Here is a 20502-nt window from a genome sequence, read left to right as displayed (position 1 = left end):
TAATGATTTGATTTTAGCCTAATAAGAGATGAGGTTACCTTAACTGGTTGGTGAAAAGTGATAAAATTTGATCGAGTAGTTGCGAGTGACAACTGTGCTTCAGAAACATGCAGAAATGATGCTTAGAAGTTCCTCACAAGTTATTCATAAGTTCAGAAGCATGACTACTGAGTGGTATTAGCGTCACATGACTATCCTTAAGAACTGGAGAACTCTGAGAAATGGCCTACTATCCTAATGCCCGTATCTCGTATGACTTCCATTGCTGGCCCTTGAGTGTGTGTAAGATTGTGCTTTATGAACACAGTTTAAGGCATAGACACCAAAGAGGATCTGTGGTCCTGAGGCAGTGTAAGGGAAGCTGATTTAGCATCTCTCCCGCAGATTATCCCCAGAGTGTGGAGACGCCACTTAACGGCTGGAGGGAATACAGTGTGTGTGCATGTATTGAAATCCTCTCTGCCTCTCTAAGCTCCTCCAGTCCAGTCTTGCCATGTGGGGCGGGCCCAGCAAAGCAGTCTGGGATTTCCTTCAAGTTAAGAGTTAGAAGAGAAATGAGGAGAGTTAAAAAACTGCCCAAACTAGAGGATGATAGTTGCAGTAATAATGAGATTACTGTGTATGTGTGTGTGTGTGTGTGTGTGACTTAGGGATCTGTCTCACTGAAAGAGGATCTCCGCTACGTGGGCCTTGATGCCGTTCCTTGACAGATGTTTTCAGTTTTTGTTCTCTGTACACAGACAGGCAAAGTTAGCGAGTTTGTGAAGAGCAGGACTGGTGTTCACGGGAAGCTCTCATGCTGAGCTGTCAGTGGAGATTTGTGCTGAAGAAAGAGCATGTGAGATGTGCTTTGTTTAAAGGTTAGTGGTGAGGCCAGGCGTCCCTCTGATGATAACAGCCCATTGCGGAGGTCATTGCCAGACTAGGTCGTTTCTTATTACATCTGTCCTTTCTGTTTTTCTGGAGGATATCAACATCACACCTCTTCTCATGACCTGGCAGATGAGCTGTGTGTAGTTGTGGTGGGTGTATTTACCTTTAGATTTAGTCAGACAGTGATTGACACTGACATTCCTGTCCTGTGTTTGTAGTCCGTGGATGAACGGACCCATATGCCAGAAAACAAACAAACAAAACAACCATATGCCAAAACTTAAATTACACCCCCATCCCCCCATCCCCAGATTTTTTTTAATAACATTATAAGGCATACACTTCAACAAGTGTGAGGTCCAAAAGTAGAACAACAGGAAGGAGAACAACACAAATTTCTTTACCAAGCTAAAGCTTGTTGCATTGCATTCTGGGATAGCCGTGACTATCCGCTGACTTAAACTGCGTAACTTAACATCAGGATCTTGCTGGCTGTGGATTGCTTTGTTGTTATGTTTTAGGTTTTTTTTTTCCATTAGAAATTCTAAAGAGAGTCAAAAATTAAACAATCATATAATATAAATGGAGGGAAAGTATTGATTAAAAATAATTATTCATACTAGGCGCTCATTAGTGGCCCAAACAGATGCATGCAAACAAACAAACAAAAACACGCACACTCTCCTCTCAGGCCCACATCAGACCCACCAAAAATAAAGAAAGAAAACATAAAATGAGACCATGAAAAGTAAATTCAGAAGATCAAAATGCTCTTCTCAAATAAAATATGAGAAGACATCAGTTAGCGTAAAGTAAGTAAAGTAAGCCTCTCTTTTTTGTTTGACTTTTTTTTTTCTCTCACAATCTTGCAATGAACATTGTTTTTCCTATATAAATGAGATGAAATGGGGAGCAAATCTGCTTCTTAGCACAACCTGTATATTCAGATTTATAAAAGACATTGAAACCATTTTAAACGGACTCCTAATCAGTGTTACTTTAGTATTATTTCTATAGTATTTTAGTATTTATTAGTATTTTGAATTACCTTTTTTTTTTTAAATTGTCATATTCATAAATATTTCTATAGCTTTAATTTTTTTCAGTTTAGTAATCTTAGTAGGCCTACTTCAACTTATTTTATTTTAGTTGCCAAAGTGTGGCATTCTCTCTTTTTATTTAAGTTTAAGATTTTTACTTAATATTTATATATTTTATTTATTTCAGCTTAATTTCAAATGAATTAAAATTATTTTTAATATTTTTAGTTTTAGTTAACATGGGCTTTGTTTTCACACTGCCCTTAACCCTGGGTTATCGTCGTTCTAAACACAGCGTGATGTATAATCAGTTGTTTCAGCATATGTCAAACGGCGATGGAAAATGCGACAATTGGAGTGAAGAAGAGACCATCATTCTTACCTTTTATGCTTCGAAAAGTTAACTCAGAAAAAAACCTGATATTGCAATGTGTAATATGAGGACGTGCAATGCTAGAGCCTTAATGGTGCCCTAGAATCAAAAATTGAATTTATCTTGGCATAATACAATGAATAATAAGAGTTCAGTACATGGAAAAGATTCTGAATCGGAAAAAAGAAAACATTGCTTCCTCCTTCTTATGTAAATCTCATTTGTTTAAAAGACCTCCGAAAAACAGGCGAGTCTCAACATAACACTGTTACGACTGTTACATAACAATCGGGATCATTAATATGTAAGCCCCCAATATTTGCATATGCCAGCCCATGTTCAAGGCATTACACAAGGGCAGCCAGTATTAACGTCTGGATCTGTGCACAGCTGAATCAACAGACTAGGAAAGCAAGCAAGAACATTAGCGAAAAATGGCAGATGGAGCAATAATAACTGACATGATCCATGATAACATGATATTTTTAGTGATATTTGTGAATTGTCTTTCTAAATGTTTCGTTAGCATGTTGCTAATGTACTGTTAAATCTGGTTAAAGTTACCATCGGTTATTACTGTATTCACAGAGACAAGAGAGCTGTCGCTATTTTCATTTTTAAACACTTGCAGTCTGTATAATGCATAAACAAAATTCTTTATAAATCTCTCTAACAGTGTGTAATGTTAGCCCGTTAGCCACAGAGCACCATCAAACTCATTCAGAATAAAATGTAAACATCCAAATAAATACTATACTCCCATGATCCGATGCATGCATGCAGTATGCATGACGAACATCTTGTAAAGATCCATTTGAGGGTTATATTAACTGTGTGAACTTTGTAAATGCACTGTATTATAGTTGAGAGCTCGGGGGGGCAGGGAGTGTGCGATTTAAAGGGGCCACAGCCTGAATCGGTGCATAGTTAATGATGCCCCAAAATAGGCAGTTAAAAAAATTTATTAAAAAAAATCTATGGGGTATTTTGAGCTGAAACTTCAGACACATTCAGGGGACACGGGCACCTTTAATGTAAACAGGTCACGTGCTGCATTTGTCCAGTCACTGACACCTCAAATATACAGATACGGACTTTATCCCAGGGTTTAGGAATGTACAGTGTGAAAAAGTAGCTTATGAATACCCAGGATTAACTGATAACCCCGGGTATAGTATGAGCAGTGTGAAACGTGAATAAAGATAACCCAGGATTTCGTTTACCAGGGGTTTAGAATGACCCAGGGTTAACTATTTCAAGTATGAAAAGCCCTAATAATAACAACACTTCTCCGAATGTGGTTTGAGTAATTGTATCAAAAAATATTTTGGACCAGGTTTACACTTCTGTTTAGTACGGTCTAAGTCATCAGATCACTTGAAATGGATCTAATATGCCAACTGTGTAGTTAACAGTTTTCTCACTGTTTCTACGTTTAAGTAATATTAAACATCTGAGATGAAGTTGATTATTAGCATTAACTCTCCTGTGCTAAGAAAGATCAACTTCTGAAGAATAAAATGTTCCTTTGGGACTGGGAGATGTTTGGAGATTCTCTGATGAGCTGTAGTCTCCAGGTTCAACATCAAGTAAGTTAAATTGCTCTGATCTTAGATTGTAACACATCGTAAGCCATTAAAAACCACCTCTGAGGCCATAGTAGAGCAACCTGGCACACACACACACAGATGGTGTGAAGAGAGAGCGAAAAACACACAAAAATGTTTCATCTGCAGAGGACAAAGTGTCTCAAGCACATGTTCATTAGTGCTATTTTTTGCCTCTCTTTCTCTCTAGAATTGAGTATGTCTCAGTAAGGCCCATTAAAAACAGGCTAATGGTTATTACTCCGCTCCCCCATTATCAGCCACCGTTCATTTTTTTGTTTATCTTGTTCTACTGTATTGAATACATGTTTTATGGAAATGCACCAGATTAAATTGCCAATTCATTCCTCATAATTCTTCAGCGAGAATTAAATTGCTTTTAGAATAATGATGGGGCTTGTGTGTTTCACTCTTTGGAAGTATCTTGGTAATTTTTCATTTCCACAGAGAAACCACTTCTGTAGACTAGCTGTAGAGCATATTCAGGGGCCCAGACACACTGCTGAATTCTGAGTAGGGTATCCAGAGAGTTTGTCTGTTGTAAAATCTGATGTTTCAGTGCCTGAGGTTTATTTTACTATTATTTATATATGATTATAGTATTTATTAATATTTTAAATGAGCTTTTATTTTGTATTTTCAGTTTTCATTTTCCTTTTAAATTTAAGGTTTTAGTAGTGTCATGTGCTTTTGTCAAAGCTTTTATTTAGTAATTTTAGTACTTCAGCTTTATTTCAGTTATTTATAATTTTCGTTTTTAAGAATTAAAAATGTTAAAAAAAATATTTTAAATAATTATTTGAAATGATCAAAAATTATTTTTAATAGTGTTAGTTTTAGTTATAGGGGACCTATTATGCTCCTTTTCATAAGATGTAATATGTCTCTGGTGTCCCCAGAATGTGTCTGTTTTTCAGCTGTTTGTCAAATTTCAGCTCAAAATACAGCACGGATCATTTATTATAGCTTGTCAAATTTGCCTCTATTTTGAGTTTGGGTTTGAGCAAAAACACATTTTTGTGTGTGTCCATTTAATTGCAATTAAGCTGCTGCTCCCTACCACTTTCCAGAAGATGACGGAGCTATAACAGCTCTCGCTTTGGTTGCTCAACAACAACAAAGCAGGAGAATCTCACGCAGCCAAAATGACGATTGTCAGTAACGGTGTTCAGCCTTATGTTGTTCAAACCGGAGTCGGACACTGATGGAGAGACTCAGGAAGAAGTTTTAGAATGCATCTGGATGTTTCTGAATGGTTAGTGGATAAATTTATGTAGTTGCTGTGGAGTTGATTAGCATCGACTAGCATGTGCCTTCATGTTAATTTTTTGTGCAAATCCAGCGTTGAATTGAACCTCATTTGTGAAGCAGTCCAGCATAAAATGTCGGCATGGCAACAACACTCTACTACAACAAATCTTCCTTTTCTCTGAAGCAGCCCAACATGGTCTCATTCCCTTTGTTGCGTGTTTCTGGGGACATGGTTTATGTAAATTTTGGGGTTTGTGATGTCACCAGCCCGGGAAGAAGCTTGTTGTAGTCCCTACCAGCTGTTTGTTGTAGTCCTTAAAAAGTGATTTCTGCAAAAGAAAATCCCCCTTTGTCCCTTTGCTTTGAACTTTGAGCGTCTTAACTTTGCAGACATTGTTTAAACATTACACACTAACTAAAGTTAAAAATGTGAAATCATAATCAAGGACCCTTTTGACAATAACAACACTGGGATGGAGGACTTTCAAAGGCTGGAGGCTTGTAGAGTATATGACAATGCTGCGTGAGCTATATAAGAGGTTCTATTAGTGAACTCCATGCTTACCTGCACATACATTTAATTGAGAGCGATGCGTGCCCTTCTCTCAAAGCAGGTCTAGCCTTCATCTCCTGCTCTGAGATGAAAGATCGATTGGCAGATAAAGAGACTGGCAGTGCTGTGATGGACTCTCTGTAGCATCATGCTAAACTCTCTGACTTTGGTGGCAGATGCATTTGCTCTCCCTGGGCACACCAGCCAAGCAAGTCCCCACTTCAAATACTAAGCCGAGCACATTTTGATATTCATTGTTTAGTTTTTAGTTCACGCTATCTCAACATTTTGGTATGGTAAGCGTTCTCATTTGGGCCAACTTGAGCTGGTTGGTGGAAATCACCCAGAAATTGGGTATCGGTTTGATGTGAGATAAGAGGCAGTGATAATCATGTCCCAGTGCCCGTGGCATCTCTCAAATCAGGAGGGAGGTGGTTTTGTGTCCGGTTGCTTAGAAACAGTGGGCTGGGAGAATGAGTTGCCATTGTAACATTGAGACTGAAAAGATTGGCAAGACCGCTGAACGCATTGAGCCATTCAATGAGATTGCCACTGTGAGAATGACATTATTTAGCTGCCTTTCTGCTTTTGTGCTTTAGAGTTTGTGGCTTTGTGCCACTATAGAACACACACAGAGGAAACAGAGGTGGCTCTCCACAAATATAATTTCATAAAATATAATTCAATCTGTACTGCACTGGATGGCATACAACATAATAATGTTAGCAAGCAACAAAGGAGAAAAAAAAGACCTGAGTAATGTTAAAGATTAAGAGTAATTGTCTAAAAGTGACTATTTATGAACAATAGTGACTCATTAAATCATTTACTGATTAATTTCATTAATGAACATTGAATCATTTACTCAACTGAAGATTCATTCAGCAGGTATTCAACTTAAAAATGCTGCCTTTCATTCCAAGGAAGGAAGGCATCAAGGCACATTCGAATCCACTGTTAGCTTTGAAGGCTGCATAGATGTATCCTTCGCTGCCTTTGATATCCCACAATCCTATGCGTTCCATTTGGTGACAGATGAGCTAGAAAAAGAAAGCTGGTGTCTGAAAGTTGTGGTTTCTGGTCAGTTTGTGTGTAAATGTATGTTTTTGACTAACATTTTCCACTTCTGATGTCATTGCTAGCGAGAAATTACTACTGTAGTAATTAAATATTTGTTTAGTTCTCACCAAAACTCACTCTGTTTTGCTGTAGATCATTAAACTGTTACGCTGCCTCAGAAGTCTATCTGAAATCAGTTTTGTGAGGTACCTTCGTGCGCAAACGCTTCTGCAGAGTCATTACCTAGGCAGCGAGGCAACAAGTCAGCTGCCTGAGTTTTCAGAGACAAACAAAAGAAGTTTTAATGAGTGATTCTTTGGATTATTTACTCAACCGATTCATTTAAAACCACTGATTCATTCATGAATGAAACAAGTCATTAGCTGCACTGAAATTGTGTACCCTATTAGTAGGTACTTTTTTTAATAAGTACATGTGTTGTGACTGTTAAAAAGTATGTTCTTTACAGTATAAATCCAGACATGGTACATTTGTCTTGTTGCCATTGCTGTTTGACCTACCTGCATCATTTGCATTGCTTCACTGCTATCCACACCTTCACTCCTGTGGATTCATGAGATAGTAAACTATTCATCATCATCAGATGCGCAGTTCAGAATCTTGCTGGAAGTAGTAGGCCATCTGGATACTTTTATCTACTGTTTTGTGAATACTATGAATTCGGGCATACTGCTCTTTTCACATGCTGTTTTTCACCTATGTTTTCGTTCATTGAGTGAGTCATTTGACTCAACCGATTCATTTAAAGATGGGGATTCATTCAGAAATGATGCTACTCTTTGTTGCTTGAAATTCTGCTGTGGATTTTGGGTATATTTTTGGTTGGCTGAGCAAAAATAAACTAATTTTTTGTTTATTGAATTGTATAAAAGCAATATCACACGCAAACATGATGATTGGAGGATTGGAGGAATAATTAACATCATAAATCTGTTTTATTTTTTTTATGTGATGTACATTTATAACACCATACCTTGTATTACCCTGGCATTAATTTACAAAAAAAAAGTCATTGATGCGATGGAGTTTCTAGCTGCTGAAGGAATGACTGTAAAGTTGTCATCTTTCTCTCCCTCATTTCTATAATCCATCTCTCTATATTTTCTTCCTCTTTGGTAAAGTCCTAGAAACGCCAAACTGATCTTTTTTTTTTCTTTTAATGTGGAGCAAATGTACTTTCTTTGTACTTGCTATTCTGTTATTTTACATTTCAAACCTGGAAATGTGAAAAGGGTCCATTCAGAACATCAGCACTCTTGCTTGTGTGAAATTGCTCATTAAATATTATAATACTGGTTACTTGTTGATTATCTATAAGTATGGGAAATCGTGTTCCAAATTTGCCTCCTTGTTTCAGAAGTCCAGTACACGCCACTGCTGTCAGTATCATGTCTTCAGGCATCAGAGGTGTTGTGGTTTCTCAGGGAGATTGCACGCCTGTCACGTAGTATCGCCTGCTTATAAATTTAAGTAAGTGAATAACAGCACGTGAGCGAGGGTGCTGTGTGTGTGTGTGTCTCACCCGGTGGCCTGGAAAAGCATTTTCACTCCAGTGAATCCGTCGTGACAACAGGTATTAGGGTATGATTTGCCGCTGAGCTTAATGGAGCTTAAAGAAAGTGGCCCTGAGCTTCTCTCCTGTCTGTCCCTCCCATCACATCAGGAGAGTGTTCGTGAAGGCTGGTGTCACCTTGATATCAATGACCTGCCACTTTGCATGGAGGATTTAGGACTGTGTGGAGCTGAGGTAATGCCTCACACTTGCAAACACAAGTCCAGCAAAAGTTCTGTTTGTCTCAGTCAATTGATTTCATTTTTTTAAATTGTTGTATCGCCGTCTACTTTAGGACACAGGTCATGAACTGGTATGGTGACTGTGGAAAGCAGGAGACTGATAGACAAGAAAGAGAGACAGAAAATACACTGGATCAGAGAAAGATCACCAAAGAAATAGGTCACAAAGACAAACAACAAGGTAGTCCAGCGCAAAACCTCTTAGTCAAGTCAATTTATTTATTTATATAGCACTTTATATAATATAGATTGTTTCAAAGCAGCTTTATAATAAAAAAAAAAAAACAGGAAAATAATGATCAATGTTGTAAACATTGTTCAATTCTGCTGTAAAGCAGCTCTATAAAGACAGTCTGCTTGGTTACAAACATTCTTCCAAATATCTTTGTGTTCAGCAGAACAAAGAAATTTATAGAGGTTTGGAACTACTTGAGAGGGTGAGTAAATGAGGACATAATTTTCATTTTTGGGTGAACTATCCCTTTAAGTCTTCTGATGCCATACAATAGCTTTGCACAACAAATGAATAGAGCTCTGAAATCTAATTATATTTATTAAATATGGTATGTCCTGATGCAATGCGACAGGTTTGACATCAGTGGCACCAAACCTAATTGTTTCTCGCATGTTGTCATTGACGACAAACTTGGTGTGATGCGTCTTAATCGAAACACAATTTAATTTTTAGAGCTATGGTCCGTTCCTATAGCCATGTCTGAATTGAAGGCAAAAATAATTTTCAGAGCTACTCCATAATGACTTCAAAACCTTTTCTCTTCCTCAGACAAATCCATTGCATGGTTTCAAAAGACATGGATATCTATACTGTATGCTTTTCATCAGCTCATAAACCCCAAAGGTGTGCAAAACCCAGTTTGGTCTTGATCTACATTTTTAAAATATACTTATGTATAAAGTCTAGGTTTGTTTTTGTTTTTTGAGATTCCATGTTTTATTCAAACAAATGCTTCAGAAAAGACGAGACCAAACAACCAACCTCAAGTCCTCAACGGATAACCGGTCCAGCGAGAAAGGCAGAGATTCATGGTTCTGATGGTTTATTCATAGATCCAGTCTTGCACACAGCTCTTGTAGGCCACTGGCTCCTCAGGCTTGAACCACAGCCTTATCTCTTTATTTGAGCTGGCCACAGAGTCTCTGCCATGGATGATGTTCCTGCCCACTTCAATGCAGAAAACACCCCTGATGTTTCCAGGTTTTTGGAGTCTACAGGATTAATCTCTCTGAGTATCACACTACCAGTCTTCACAACATTCATACCCTCCCATACCATCACGAGAACTGGCCCTGGAGTTCATGTACTTGAAGAGGCCAGGGTAGAACAGCCAGTCCTTCAGGTTGATGTAATGCTGCTTCAACAGCTCCTCAGATGCCTGAAGGAACTTCCTGGCCACCAGTCTGAAGCCCTTCTGCTCAAAGCTCTTGATGATTTCTCCCATGAGGCATCACTGTACACCATTGGGTTTAATGGCAATGAAGGTGCGCTCTGTTTTGGCGTCCATGACTCCTACTGATGAGATGGGTAGATATTGTGAAGCAGATTCTGCAGGACGAAGAGACAAACAGAAGCAAAAAGTCTAATACTTTTATGGTTCTTTTCATAATTTTTTCAACTTAAAAGCTTCATTCACTTGCATAGTGCAGATGAGAGCAACTTGGACATTGTGGAAAATATCTTCTTTTGTATTCAATGGAAGTTTGAACAACATGAAGGTCCCAGGTGAAAAAATGTACTTAATCTATAATGTACTTAAAGTGCTCTATTTTCATGCACTAATTTTGTACTTAATATACTAAAAATTATTCTTTAGTACTTCTTAAAATAATCTTAAGAACATCTAAAGGTGCGGTCACGCTGCACTTTTCGTTCCATTGACTTCCATTCAAACACATGCAAATGCGTCAGACCGGAAACGCAAGCTTGTGCGAAAAATTTCGCATTTCGCTGCATTCCAAAGTTCAAGTTTGGTGAACTCTGACCTGCGAATTCGCATCACGTGAAGACGTGCGACCAGTAGAAGATCGATTCATCATGGCATGACCTCTTGGCTGAATTAAAAGAATTATATTTTTGCAGTAAAGTCGAGTAGGTTCTATATTTTTACATTTTAAATGTATACTTTAAGTTATGTGTTGAATTCATGTTTATAAAAAAGACGCTGTAGACCGTGATGTCATATCACGACCGTTACAGCATCCGAAAAAAATTTCGCACGTTCAAAGTCTAGTGTGACCGCGGCTTAAGTGTACTCAACTGTGCTATTTTTTTTTTTTTGAAGATTTTTTTTTTTTAAGCTTTAACATTTACAGTACATTCATCACCCCACCCCTTGACGGCAGAGATAGAATATTAAAAGCACATTTTAGTTTTTATTTCATGGTGTCTCAAAATAGCACAGTTGAGTACACTTATATGTTCTTAAGATTATCTTAAGAAGTACTAAAGAAGAATTTTTAGTATATTAAGTACAAAATTAGTGTGCAAAAATAGAGAACTTTAAGTACATTATTGAAATGTAGTTTTTTTTCACCTGGGTGAGCATATGATAACAGATTTTTCATTTTTGGGTGAACTATCCCTTTAGGTGAAGCGGTCAGTGCTGTTTTCATGTGATTAGGGTGCAATCTGTGACTGCATTGATCTCACCGATGGTATAAAAAGGCTCCATATGTTGTCCAATTATCAGGAACCGTTGGGTGAATGTCTGTACTTCCGCACACAGGACATGTGAAATCCCTCAGAGACCATTCTGTGAGTAATTACCCATCAGCACAAAGATCACACATGCTTTCTGCCACAACCGGTAAAGGTTAACAGTGGTGTCTCATATCATTCTGCGGGTTCAAGACAGGGAGGTGGAGGTATAGGAGCCTTTTGTCTTCAACCGTCAAAGACTAATTTTCTATTCACCAAGATAGTGACCGTTACCATCTATACCCCACCCCATTCCATTCATACTCTTCTCAAAGCTGTCATTTTAAAAATTCATAGCCTGTTTTTGTCCAATTTGAGCCCCACTCTCAGTGAATGGAGACTCTTTTGTGTTTTGATGAGGAGATCTTGGGTGCTAAACATACAATGGCATGTTTGGCTTGGAAACAAGCCAGCTTCTCATGACATATTATGTGTCTTTCAGTTATATGCCCTGCATAAACACACTTTGACAATGTCAAACATTGCAGTTAATGTCTGTGTAATGGCTGTCTTTTAACCTGGGATTTAGAGACCCTCTGAGAGACTTCATCCTGGCAGTGATGGAAGAGATCAGCCATGCACCAGATGTGATAAATTTTCCCTGGTTTTTCCGTTTATCGTGTTGCTTGAGAGCACCGGGGTTGGTTGTTTTCTTTTGTTACCCAATGACACGCTGTCATGTAAAACGGAATATAAAACATTCCTATTAAGGGAACGAGCGATTAAACATGAAAAGGCTTGGATGGCTCTCTGTTATAAATTAATAATTCCGAAATCCTTTTCCCTTCACTCTGTGTCTCTAGGTGTCAGCCTTAATGACTAGCTTAAAAAAGATATGCCTACCGCGTACGTCTCTACAGATGAGCGGTCATCGCGGCATTGTGCCTTAAAATTGCTTGTCATAAATTACCCCTCCCCACGTTCGCATGCAGCACTTGATGTCTTGAATTCGGGCCATTTTGCAAGCTGTATTCAAGCATGAACTTCAATTTGCTTTTCATAAAGGGATTACACAGCCACTATTGTCACTCTTCACCACATGTACCTTTCACTTATGAAGCACAATTGCGTTCTGATTTCCTAGCAACTGGTGTGGGCCCCGATGCCGTTCCTCGCCCCTGCCTTTAGATTCATCCCATTTCGGTAGGATGTCTAAAGTAATAGCAGATAAAGATGAATACAGGGATGAGGTTATTGAGGTTGACAGGAGGAGTGAGCAAGAGAAGATAGCAAAATCATTATGAGAATGTATGAGTCTTGGGGTTTTAGGGTTTGTATGTGGAAGGTTAACTGTGCTAGAAAGATTCAGAGCTGTTTTGGTGTTCTCCATAATTTCCTGGAGTACATAAAGTCAGCTGTGAGGTATTTGCAATTGCTCACCTGGCATCTGTAGGGATATTCGACATCTATCACACCATCTTCATGCAAAGTGCTGAAAGATGGGTGACTTAAGTCAAGCGTTCTCATTCATCCACATTTAAACACTGCCAGCTGTGTTTCCCCAGGCGTCTGACCCAAGTCTACTATCGCTGCCAGGCAACTCAGTGCCTCTAATTTTACGTTTTCTAACTTTAGCACTATTTTCGTCCTTATAAATCCTAAGTGGGCACAAAAGGGCTATTGAGTGAAGCACATGACTGCATTATTTTACAGGGATTAGTCCAAGACCTAGTGGAAACAAAAAAGATTAACAAAACTTTTTGCTTATTAATGTAAAGATCTCATCATCCCCTTCTCTTCTCTTCTCTTCTCTTCTCTTCTCTTCTCTTCTCTTCTCTTCTCTTCTCTTCTCTTCTCTTCTCTTCTCTTCTCTTCTCTTCTCTTCTCTTCTCTTCTCTTCTCTTCTCTTCTCTTCTCTTCTCTTCTCTTCTCTTCTCTTCTCTTCCTAATGAGAAGGCTGGAGGTTCACGCTAGAGGCCAGTAGAGCAACAGGCATGTCATGCAACTGTGGACTAACAAGCGGAAGGCTTGTCACAGACACCCCCACCTGAAGTGAACTGCAGTAAGCCAAGCAGCATTTGTGTGTGTGTGGGTTGAGCTTGAGTGTCAGCTGATGTTTCACATTAGGCCGCACAGAGACACAAGCCCCCCTCAGCCCTCTGTCCAAACTGTCACATGGCAATCTGAGAGCAATCAGACCCGGAGAAGGCCACATGTTCTCTTTGAGCACCAGTGCTGCGCTTGTCTTCCTGTTGCAGGTACACGCTGACAGCCACAAATGCTGCCTGATTAGCCTGCTTCCTCCAGGTTTTTCTTTTCCTCAGGGCCAAATAATGGCAGGCCTTGGAAATAATTGCTCACAATGAGCGAGGCGCCAGCACAGAGCTTTAATATCTCTGTCCTTCACTACCATGTTTTTCCACTAACACTCTCGCAGGTCCTCAGCCATTTAATCTCATTGGCCTTAATGGAACTCCACAGAAACGTCAGTCAAGGGAGTTGCCGGGTGCCAGGAGTCAGTTGAAGATGGCTTTGCAGACATAGAAAAGGGGGAGAATTGTTATTGTTTGTTTACTTTCCAATGGCATGCATTTGGATGGATTTATTCAGTGAGCTGACCACAGGCTAGAGGTGATTTACTTGGATTATTCCCAGACTCCCTCATCGGGACTCTGACTGACAAACAGGGAGCAAAGTCAACTTTAATACTAGTTAAGCCAGGTTGTCTTATGAATCGGAACCTTTTTTTTCCTCCCCCGTCTTTTCTGGCTTAATGTAGTACCAGTGAGTGTGCTGCAGCAGAAAGAACTTGAAAACTTATCCACAAAACTAACTCAACCTTGCTTTCTGGAAATCTCTCTCTGAGGGTTCTTTGTTTGTCCAGGGTTCGCAGGTTTACAGATGTTGGCCCTTTTTTCCCAGAAAGGTCAGTGTCACATGTGGTTGTCATGGGTTCTGACAACTCTCTCTAGAAGAGATAGTTCACTCCAAAATGAAAATAGTCGTTATTCACCCTCATTTACTCACCCTCTTGTCAAAAGAAGAGTCTTAATGTAGCTGTTTTGCATACAACAACAGATTTTTGTAAAAAAAGTGTTTGTTTGATTGATTGATTGTTTAAAAATGACATCTATCAAATTTATCCAAAATCAATTTTTGAGCAAGTACATAACCAGCCATTGTACAAAACTATCTCTCTACTTTAGCCCAAATCACAACGGTAAGCTTGTAATAATGTTTTATAATAAAATTGGTACTGGTGGGTTTCCGCGGGAAATTCGAGCATGCAGCCATTCGTCTTTGCATCATTACATCACGTCTGTAAACAGAAAGAAGGAGTTCCAGCTAGTAGGCTATATGGCATGTGGAGGATGCTACTGGTAACAGATCATTTGTAGCATTTTCTCACAGCAGCTGGAATAATTAATTTTATAATTTTGTATCAGATTGTAATCCAGAAAGGTCCAAATGACAATCATCAGTGACAACTGGAGATTCACCCATAGTCAAAAGCAAAAGACTTCAGACTTGAAATCTAAGGGTAATGCTAATACACACTAAATACACATAATCATGCAATGCTGATGTTGTTAGCATTAACAATTTGAGAACAAAGTATAATAATAATTTGCACGGTTTGATGTGATCTGAGCTAAGTGATCGTTAGATTTAATCACCATTGGCAGCGCGCTTTATTGTAATGCTTTTTATCTCAGTTGGACAGAACAAAAGCGGCAGATTTGTAACTTAATTGTTCAGATGACGTTTTCCAGTAAAAATCCTTACTTTGGTCATACTTCCAAGACGTGATTCCGAAGTATCCACAGATGTGGTGACTGACAGCAAACATTAGATTCACCCGCGCTGAGGAGCCTTGCCGATGTACCACCCACGTAAAGATGATAATTCTGCAAATAACTGCAATTGCAGGTTTCAAACAGAGATGGCGACAATTAGGCAAAACTGAGGGAAGACAGCAGCTTTAAAGGATTAGTCAACTTTTAAATACACCTTTCCTGATAAATTTACTCACCCCCATGTCATCCAAGATATCCATGTCTTTCTTTCGTCAGTTGAAAAGAAATGAAGGTTTTTGAGGAAAACATTCCAGGATTTTTCTCCTTATAGTGGATTTCAATGGCTACCAACAGATTAAAGGTCAAAATTACAGTTTCAGTGCAGCTTCAAGGGCTTTAAACGATACCAGATGAGTAATAAGGGTCTTATCTAGCAAAACGATCGGTCATTTTCGAAAAAAATACAACCGTTTATGCTTTATAAACAAAATATCGCCTTGAACGTACTTTTCGCTTCCGCATTCTTCATAACGCTTACGCTGAATGTTCTACGCCTTCCCTATTCTACTTATGGAACGAACGCGGTGCCAGTTTCGTTTTTTTACCGTAAGTAGAATAGGGAAGGCGTAGGACATTCAGCATAAGCGTTATGAAGAATGCGGAAGCGGAAAGTACATTCAAGGCGATATTTTGTTTATAAAGCATAAACGGTTGTATTGTTTTTGAAAATGACCGATCGTTTCGCTAGAGAAGACCCTTATTTCTCATCTGGGATCGTTTAAAGCCCTTGAAGCTGATCTGAAACTGACATTTGGACCTTCAGTCTGTTGGTAGCCATTGAAATCCACTGTAAGGAGAATAATCCTGGAATGTTTTCCTCAAAAACCTTCATTTCTTTTCGACTGACGAAAGAAAGACATGGATATCTTGGATGACATGGGGGTGAGTAAATTTATCAGGAAAAGTGTATTTAAAAGTGGACTAATCCTTTAAGTTTTGAGTGAACGATTCCTTACTGATGAAGTAAACTGGCTGTCCAACCAGTCATTTGTTCAGATGTTCAAATGTTTTATCTTCATCTCTGACCCTGTCCCTTCTTTTAACCTTAAAATTAACCCATAAAATCCTAACAACATTTCAACCCCAAATCTAACTCAAAATGATTATAGAACCATGTCTTATCCTCAACCATAGCTTTTAATTGATGGTCATTGTGAGATGAGATCAACTAATCAGATTCCATTCACAGTTTTCTGCAGGATGTATCTCTACAGGCATCAACACTTTAGTAGTGCTTCACAGCAATATTAACACTCATGTTGGATGTTTGTATTTGCTGCTTTGTGTTCGTATCTTACAAGATTACACCTTGTTATTGATGTTCCTGCATAAGTGTGCTTCTGTTGCAGTGGCCTCCTTTATTTGTGCCTGCTGTTTTTTTCTGCAGCCATCTCTATTGTGAACTCAGTTTTTGTTGTCTTTTCAAACAATATTAGAATATATGGGAAGATGTGGACTAAGTAACACAGAAATACAGGGTACAAAATCCACAGTGCACACAAAACCCTCTTTAATCGTGTTTGAAAGTAGTCAGGTGCTCCATTTTTGTCGCAGATGCAAAGAGGAGACAATGGTGCCCTGAAAAAGGGGCAGAGAGCACGTGTCTGCTTGAGAAGTGTGAGAGGAGCGAGTGAGTCACACAAAAGCTTGTTTGTGGATGTCGCAGCAACAATGCGGCCGCGCTGAGTGTATTCAGGCATACAGGGATGCACAGAGACAGCTTGTTTGTGAACGGAAAATGAGACTACCCACATTCTGCGAACACCAAACCGCGTACACAACTCCAGGCTCTCTGTGGCGCTTTGTTAAACCCACATAGTGATGAGGTCTTATAATTAGCCTGTTCCTCCAAGACAAAAAGCGAGCTGTTTTTGTTTTTGCCCCCGACCTTTTGAGGTGTCTTTTTTTTCCAGGTTGCTGTTGTCATAGCATTTGTCAGGAGTTTTTTCTTTGCTGTTGTATTTCAGACTGATATAAAAAGAAATAGAGGACATCAGATTGTGCCAAAATACTGTCTAATGTAGCTCTTTTCACAACTCTTCCTATTCTATTATCTAGGTTACATGCAAGAACATCCCCTTCTTGTTCATTCATTAGCCCACCATAACATCAGTTCTACTTCATATCATAAAAACGAGTGTTAGGTTCATTAATCTGTTTCAAAACCTTGTGAGCTGCCTACCTAGTTAGCATTTTAAAAGTGCACACATTTTTTGATTATTTTTAAATGTGATATTTAAAAATATTTTTATAAATGTGATAATTTAGTGAGTGAAATGTTCAGTAACAAGGTGGATACCAAGATGGTCACATGATCTCAACATATCGTCACCACAAGGTGTTCCACTCGGAAAATAAACCAGCTTTTGTTTGGCTATCGATATGATAAAGTTATTATCTGATAAGAATGTTAAACAGATTTTTCATAAGTACTATTCTTTTCTTTAGATGTAGTTTTTTTTAATGACTTAGCATCTTTAAGACATCATAGCCATCCTCCTGACATGAAGGTGTGCTAATTTACCCTATTTTGGCAATTCTAAAATACATTGCAAAAGAAGAAAAATCATTAAAGGTGGCCTAGAACTTTTTAAAAAAAAGATGTAATATAAGTCTAAGGTGTCCCCTGAATGCGTCTGTGAAGTTTCAGCTCAAAACACCCCATAGATTTTTTTTAATTCATTTTTTTAACTGCCTATTTTGGGGCATAATTAGAAATGAGCCGATTTAGGGTGTGTGGCCCTTTAAATCTCGTGCTCCACGCCCCAAGAGCTCGTGCTTGCCTTAAATAACATAAAAAAAGTTCAAACAGCTAATATAACCCTCAAAATGGATCTTTACAAAGTGTTCGTCATGCAGCACGTCTAATCGCGTAAGTACAGTGTTTATTTTGATGTTTACATTGATTCTGAATGAGTTTGAGGCTATGTTGGAGAGATTTATAAAGAATGAAGTTGTGTTTATACATTATACAGACTGCAAGTGTTTAAAAATGAAAATAGCGACAGCTCTTGTCTCCGTGAATACAGTAAGAAACGATGGTAACTTTAACCACATTTAACAGTACATTAGCAACATGCTAATGAAACATTTAGAAAGACAATTTACAAATATCACTAAATATATTATGTTATCATGAATCATGTCAGTTATTATTGCTCCATCTGCCATTTTTTGCTATTGTCCTTGCTTGCTTACCTAGTCTGTTGATTCAGCTGTGCACATCCAGACGTCCTGCCCTTGTCTAATGCCTTTCATAATGTTGGGGACATGGGCTGGCATATGCAAATATTGGGGGCGTACACCCCGACTGTTACGTAACAGTCAGTGTTATGTTGAGATTCGTCTGTTCTTCGGAGGTCTTTTAAACAAATGAGATTTATATAAGAAGGAGGAAACAATGGAGTTTGAGACTCACTGTATGTCTTTTCCATGTACTGAACTCTTGTTATTTAACTATGCCGAGGTAAATTCAATTTTTGAATCTTGGGCACCTTTAAAGATGGTGAATGTAGTTAAAGGTGGTGTAAGCGGTATTTCAAAACACTGTTTGGAAGTTAGTCGGACCAACACCCCAGCAAACAACTACAAACATGTAGCCAATCAGCATTAGGAAGTGTATGATGGTCGAGGAGAGAGAATGAGCAAGAAGGAGATTTGAAGGGAGACTGCAGAAAGAGAGATGAGACACAATATAAAAGATAAAAGTTCAGAAGAATGTCAGTGGAATGAAGGGGTTATGACTGGGGAAGATCTTTAGGATCTGCGTTAATATTAGAAAAGCTTTGCTGCGCTGGAGAGAGCTAAGTGGGAAGGCCTGAAAATTATACAAAATCAAAGCGGGAAGGCCTTATTCAAGTGTGCAATTAGTATACTTTTTAAACTAAAAACAATAAAGTATACTTTCAGTCTACTTTTTATGTACTTCTCAGAAATATGTACTTATCAGAAATATACTTAAAATTACACTTAAGCATACTTTACTTTTACTGACAGAAAAGAAGTATATATGGCCTATACTTCAACTCATTATTCTGATTGAGATATACTTAAGTATTTTAAGTATAATTAAGTATTCTAAGTATATTTGGCTTGCAGTTGTTTACTCTTTTGAGTAGCTTATTAAATAGAGCTGCGTGATTAATCGTAAAAAGACTGCGATCTTGATTCACACACCCATGCGATCTTATTTTATTAAATGACAAAGATTCGCCCGCGTCTTTTAAACCTTTGACAAAATCATACCGGAACATTCAAATCTGTGTTCATGCTGCTGCGCTGATCCAGAAAGAGCCGTTTTGAACCACACAGTAGTTATTTCTGTGTTACAAAATTATCACAGAAGTACTGAGAAAAAAGTTTACAATTAGGATATAAACACTGTTGTTTACGATTATGATCAAAATAGAGCAAACCACAATTTGAAAATAACTTGGCACTTCAAATAACGGTTGTATAAATTACATTGTCACTGGGTGGCAAAAAAGTGACTGTTAAAAAATGTATTTGTCATTGAATCATTCATTCAAAAGATGTGTTCAAAAACACTAATTCATCCAGTAATGAAACAATATTTATTAATGAGTCATTGAATTCATTCAAACCCTTTTTTTAAAATAATTGATTCAAGTTAAATTTTCCACCAATTAATATTTTGTCAGAACTTTTTTTGTTATTTTGTTTAGTTGTCTTGTTAGAATCGTGGGAGAATCGCATCTCTATTTGAAACCAAAAAATCGTGATTATCATTTTAACAAGAATCGTGCAACTCTACTATTAAATACTATTTTTACCACATAGTTTTACATATTGTCTCATAAACTTACATTGTTTGAAAATATTGATAAAGAAAACAGATATGTTCCTAATTCTAATTATGTGAAATTTTGTGTAGTCCGCTGCAGTGTAAATAGGTTAAGTTTACTTGAAGAAAACTTACAAATATACTTGCAGTATAAAACTACTAAACTATAGTTTACTGAGAGTATACTTCAAAATGTGGTAAAAGTATTTAGCTACTCATTATACCTATAAGTTCACTTGTAGTATAGCGGCAGTAGTTGTAACCTAATTGTGTACTCAAAGTTTACTAAAGTTACACTAAAAATATACTTAAAAGTTTAATTTTATATAATAAAAAGTGGGTCAACTTAGTCCCAAGTAGTATTGAAATAGTACACTTACAAGGATACTACTAGAACATCGATATTAGTATACTTACTACATAAAGTATAATTAAAAATATACTTGAACTTTAAGTATACTGAATAAAATGAACTTGAAGTATACTTATTTTTGTAAGGGATTCTTATTATCAGTGTTGAAAACATTTTTTGTGGAACCCGTCATACATTTTTTTTTAAAGATTTTTTGATTAATAGAAAATTCAAAAGAACAGCATTAATTTGAAATAGAAAG

General features: G+C 37.8%; 1 protein-coding gene and 1 pseudogene across 2 annotated transcripts in view; one reads left to right on the top strand and one right to left on the bottom strand.

Annotated features, from left to right (window-relative positions):
* The window catches only part of si:dkey-22o22.2 (neural-cadherin), a 176812-nt gene that overhangs the window by 3871 nt on the left and 152439 nt on the right, over positions 1–20502 (top strand). The window lies entirely within an intron of this gene.
* On the bottom strand, positions 9145–10138 carry LOC125243194 (annotated as a pseudogene).

Source organism: Megalobrama amblycephala, linkage group LG13 (assembly GCF_018812025.1).
Source record: "Megalobrama amblycephala isolate DHTTF-2021 linkage group LG13, ASM1881202v1, whole genome shotgun sequence".
Classification (NCBI taxonomy): domain Eukaryota; kingdom Metazoa; phylum Chordata; class Actinopteri; order Cypriniformes; family Xenocyprididae; genus Megalobrama; species Megalobrama amblycephala.
The sequence above is the reverse complement of the archived record's forward strand: the minus strand, read 5'-3'. Positions and strand labels throughout refer to the sequence as shown.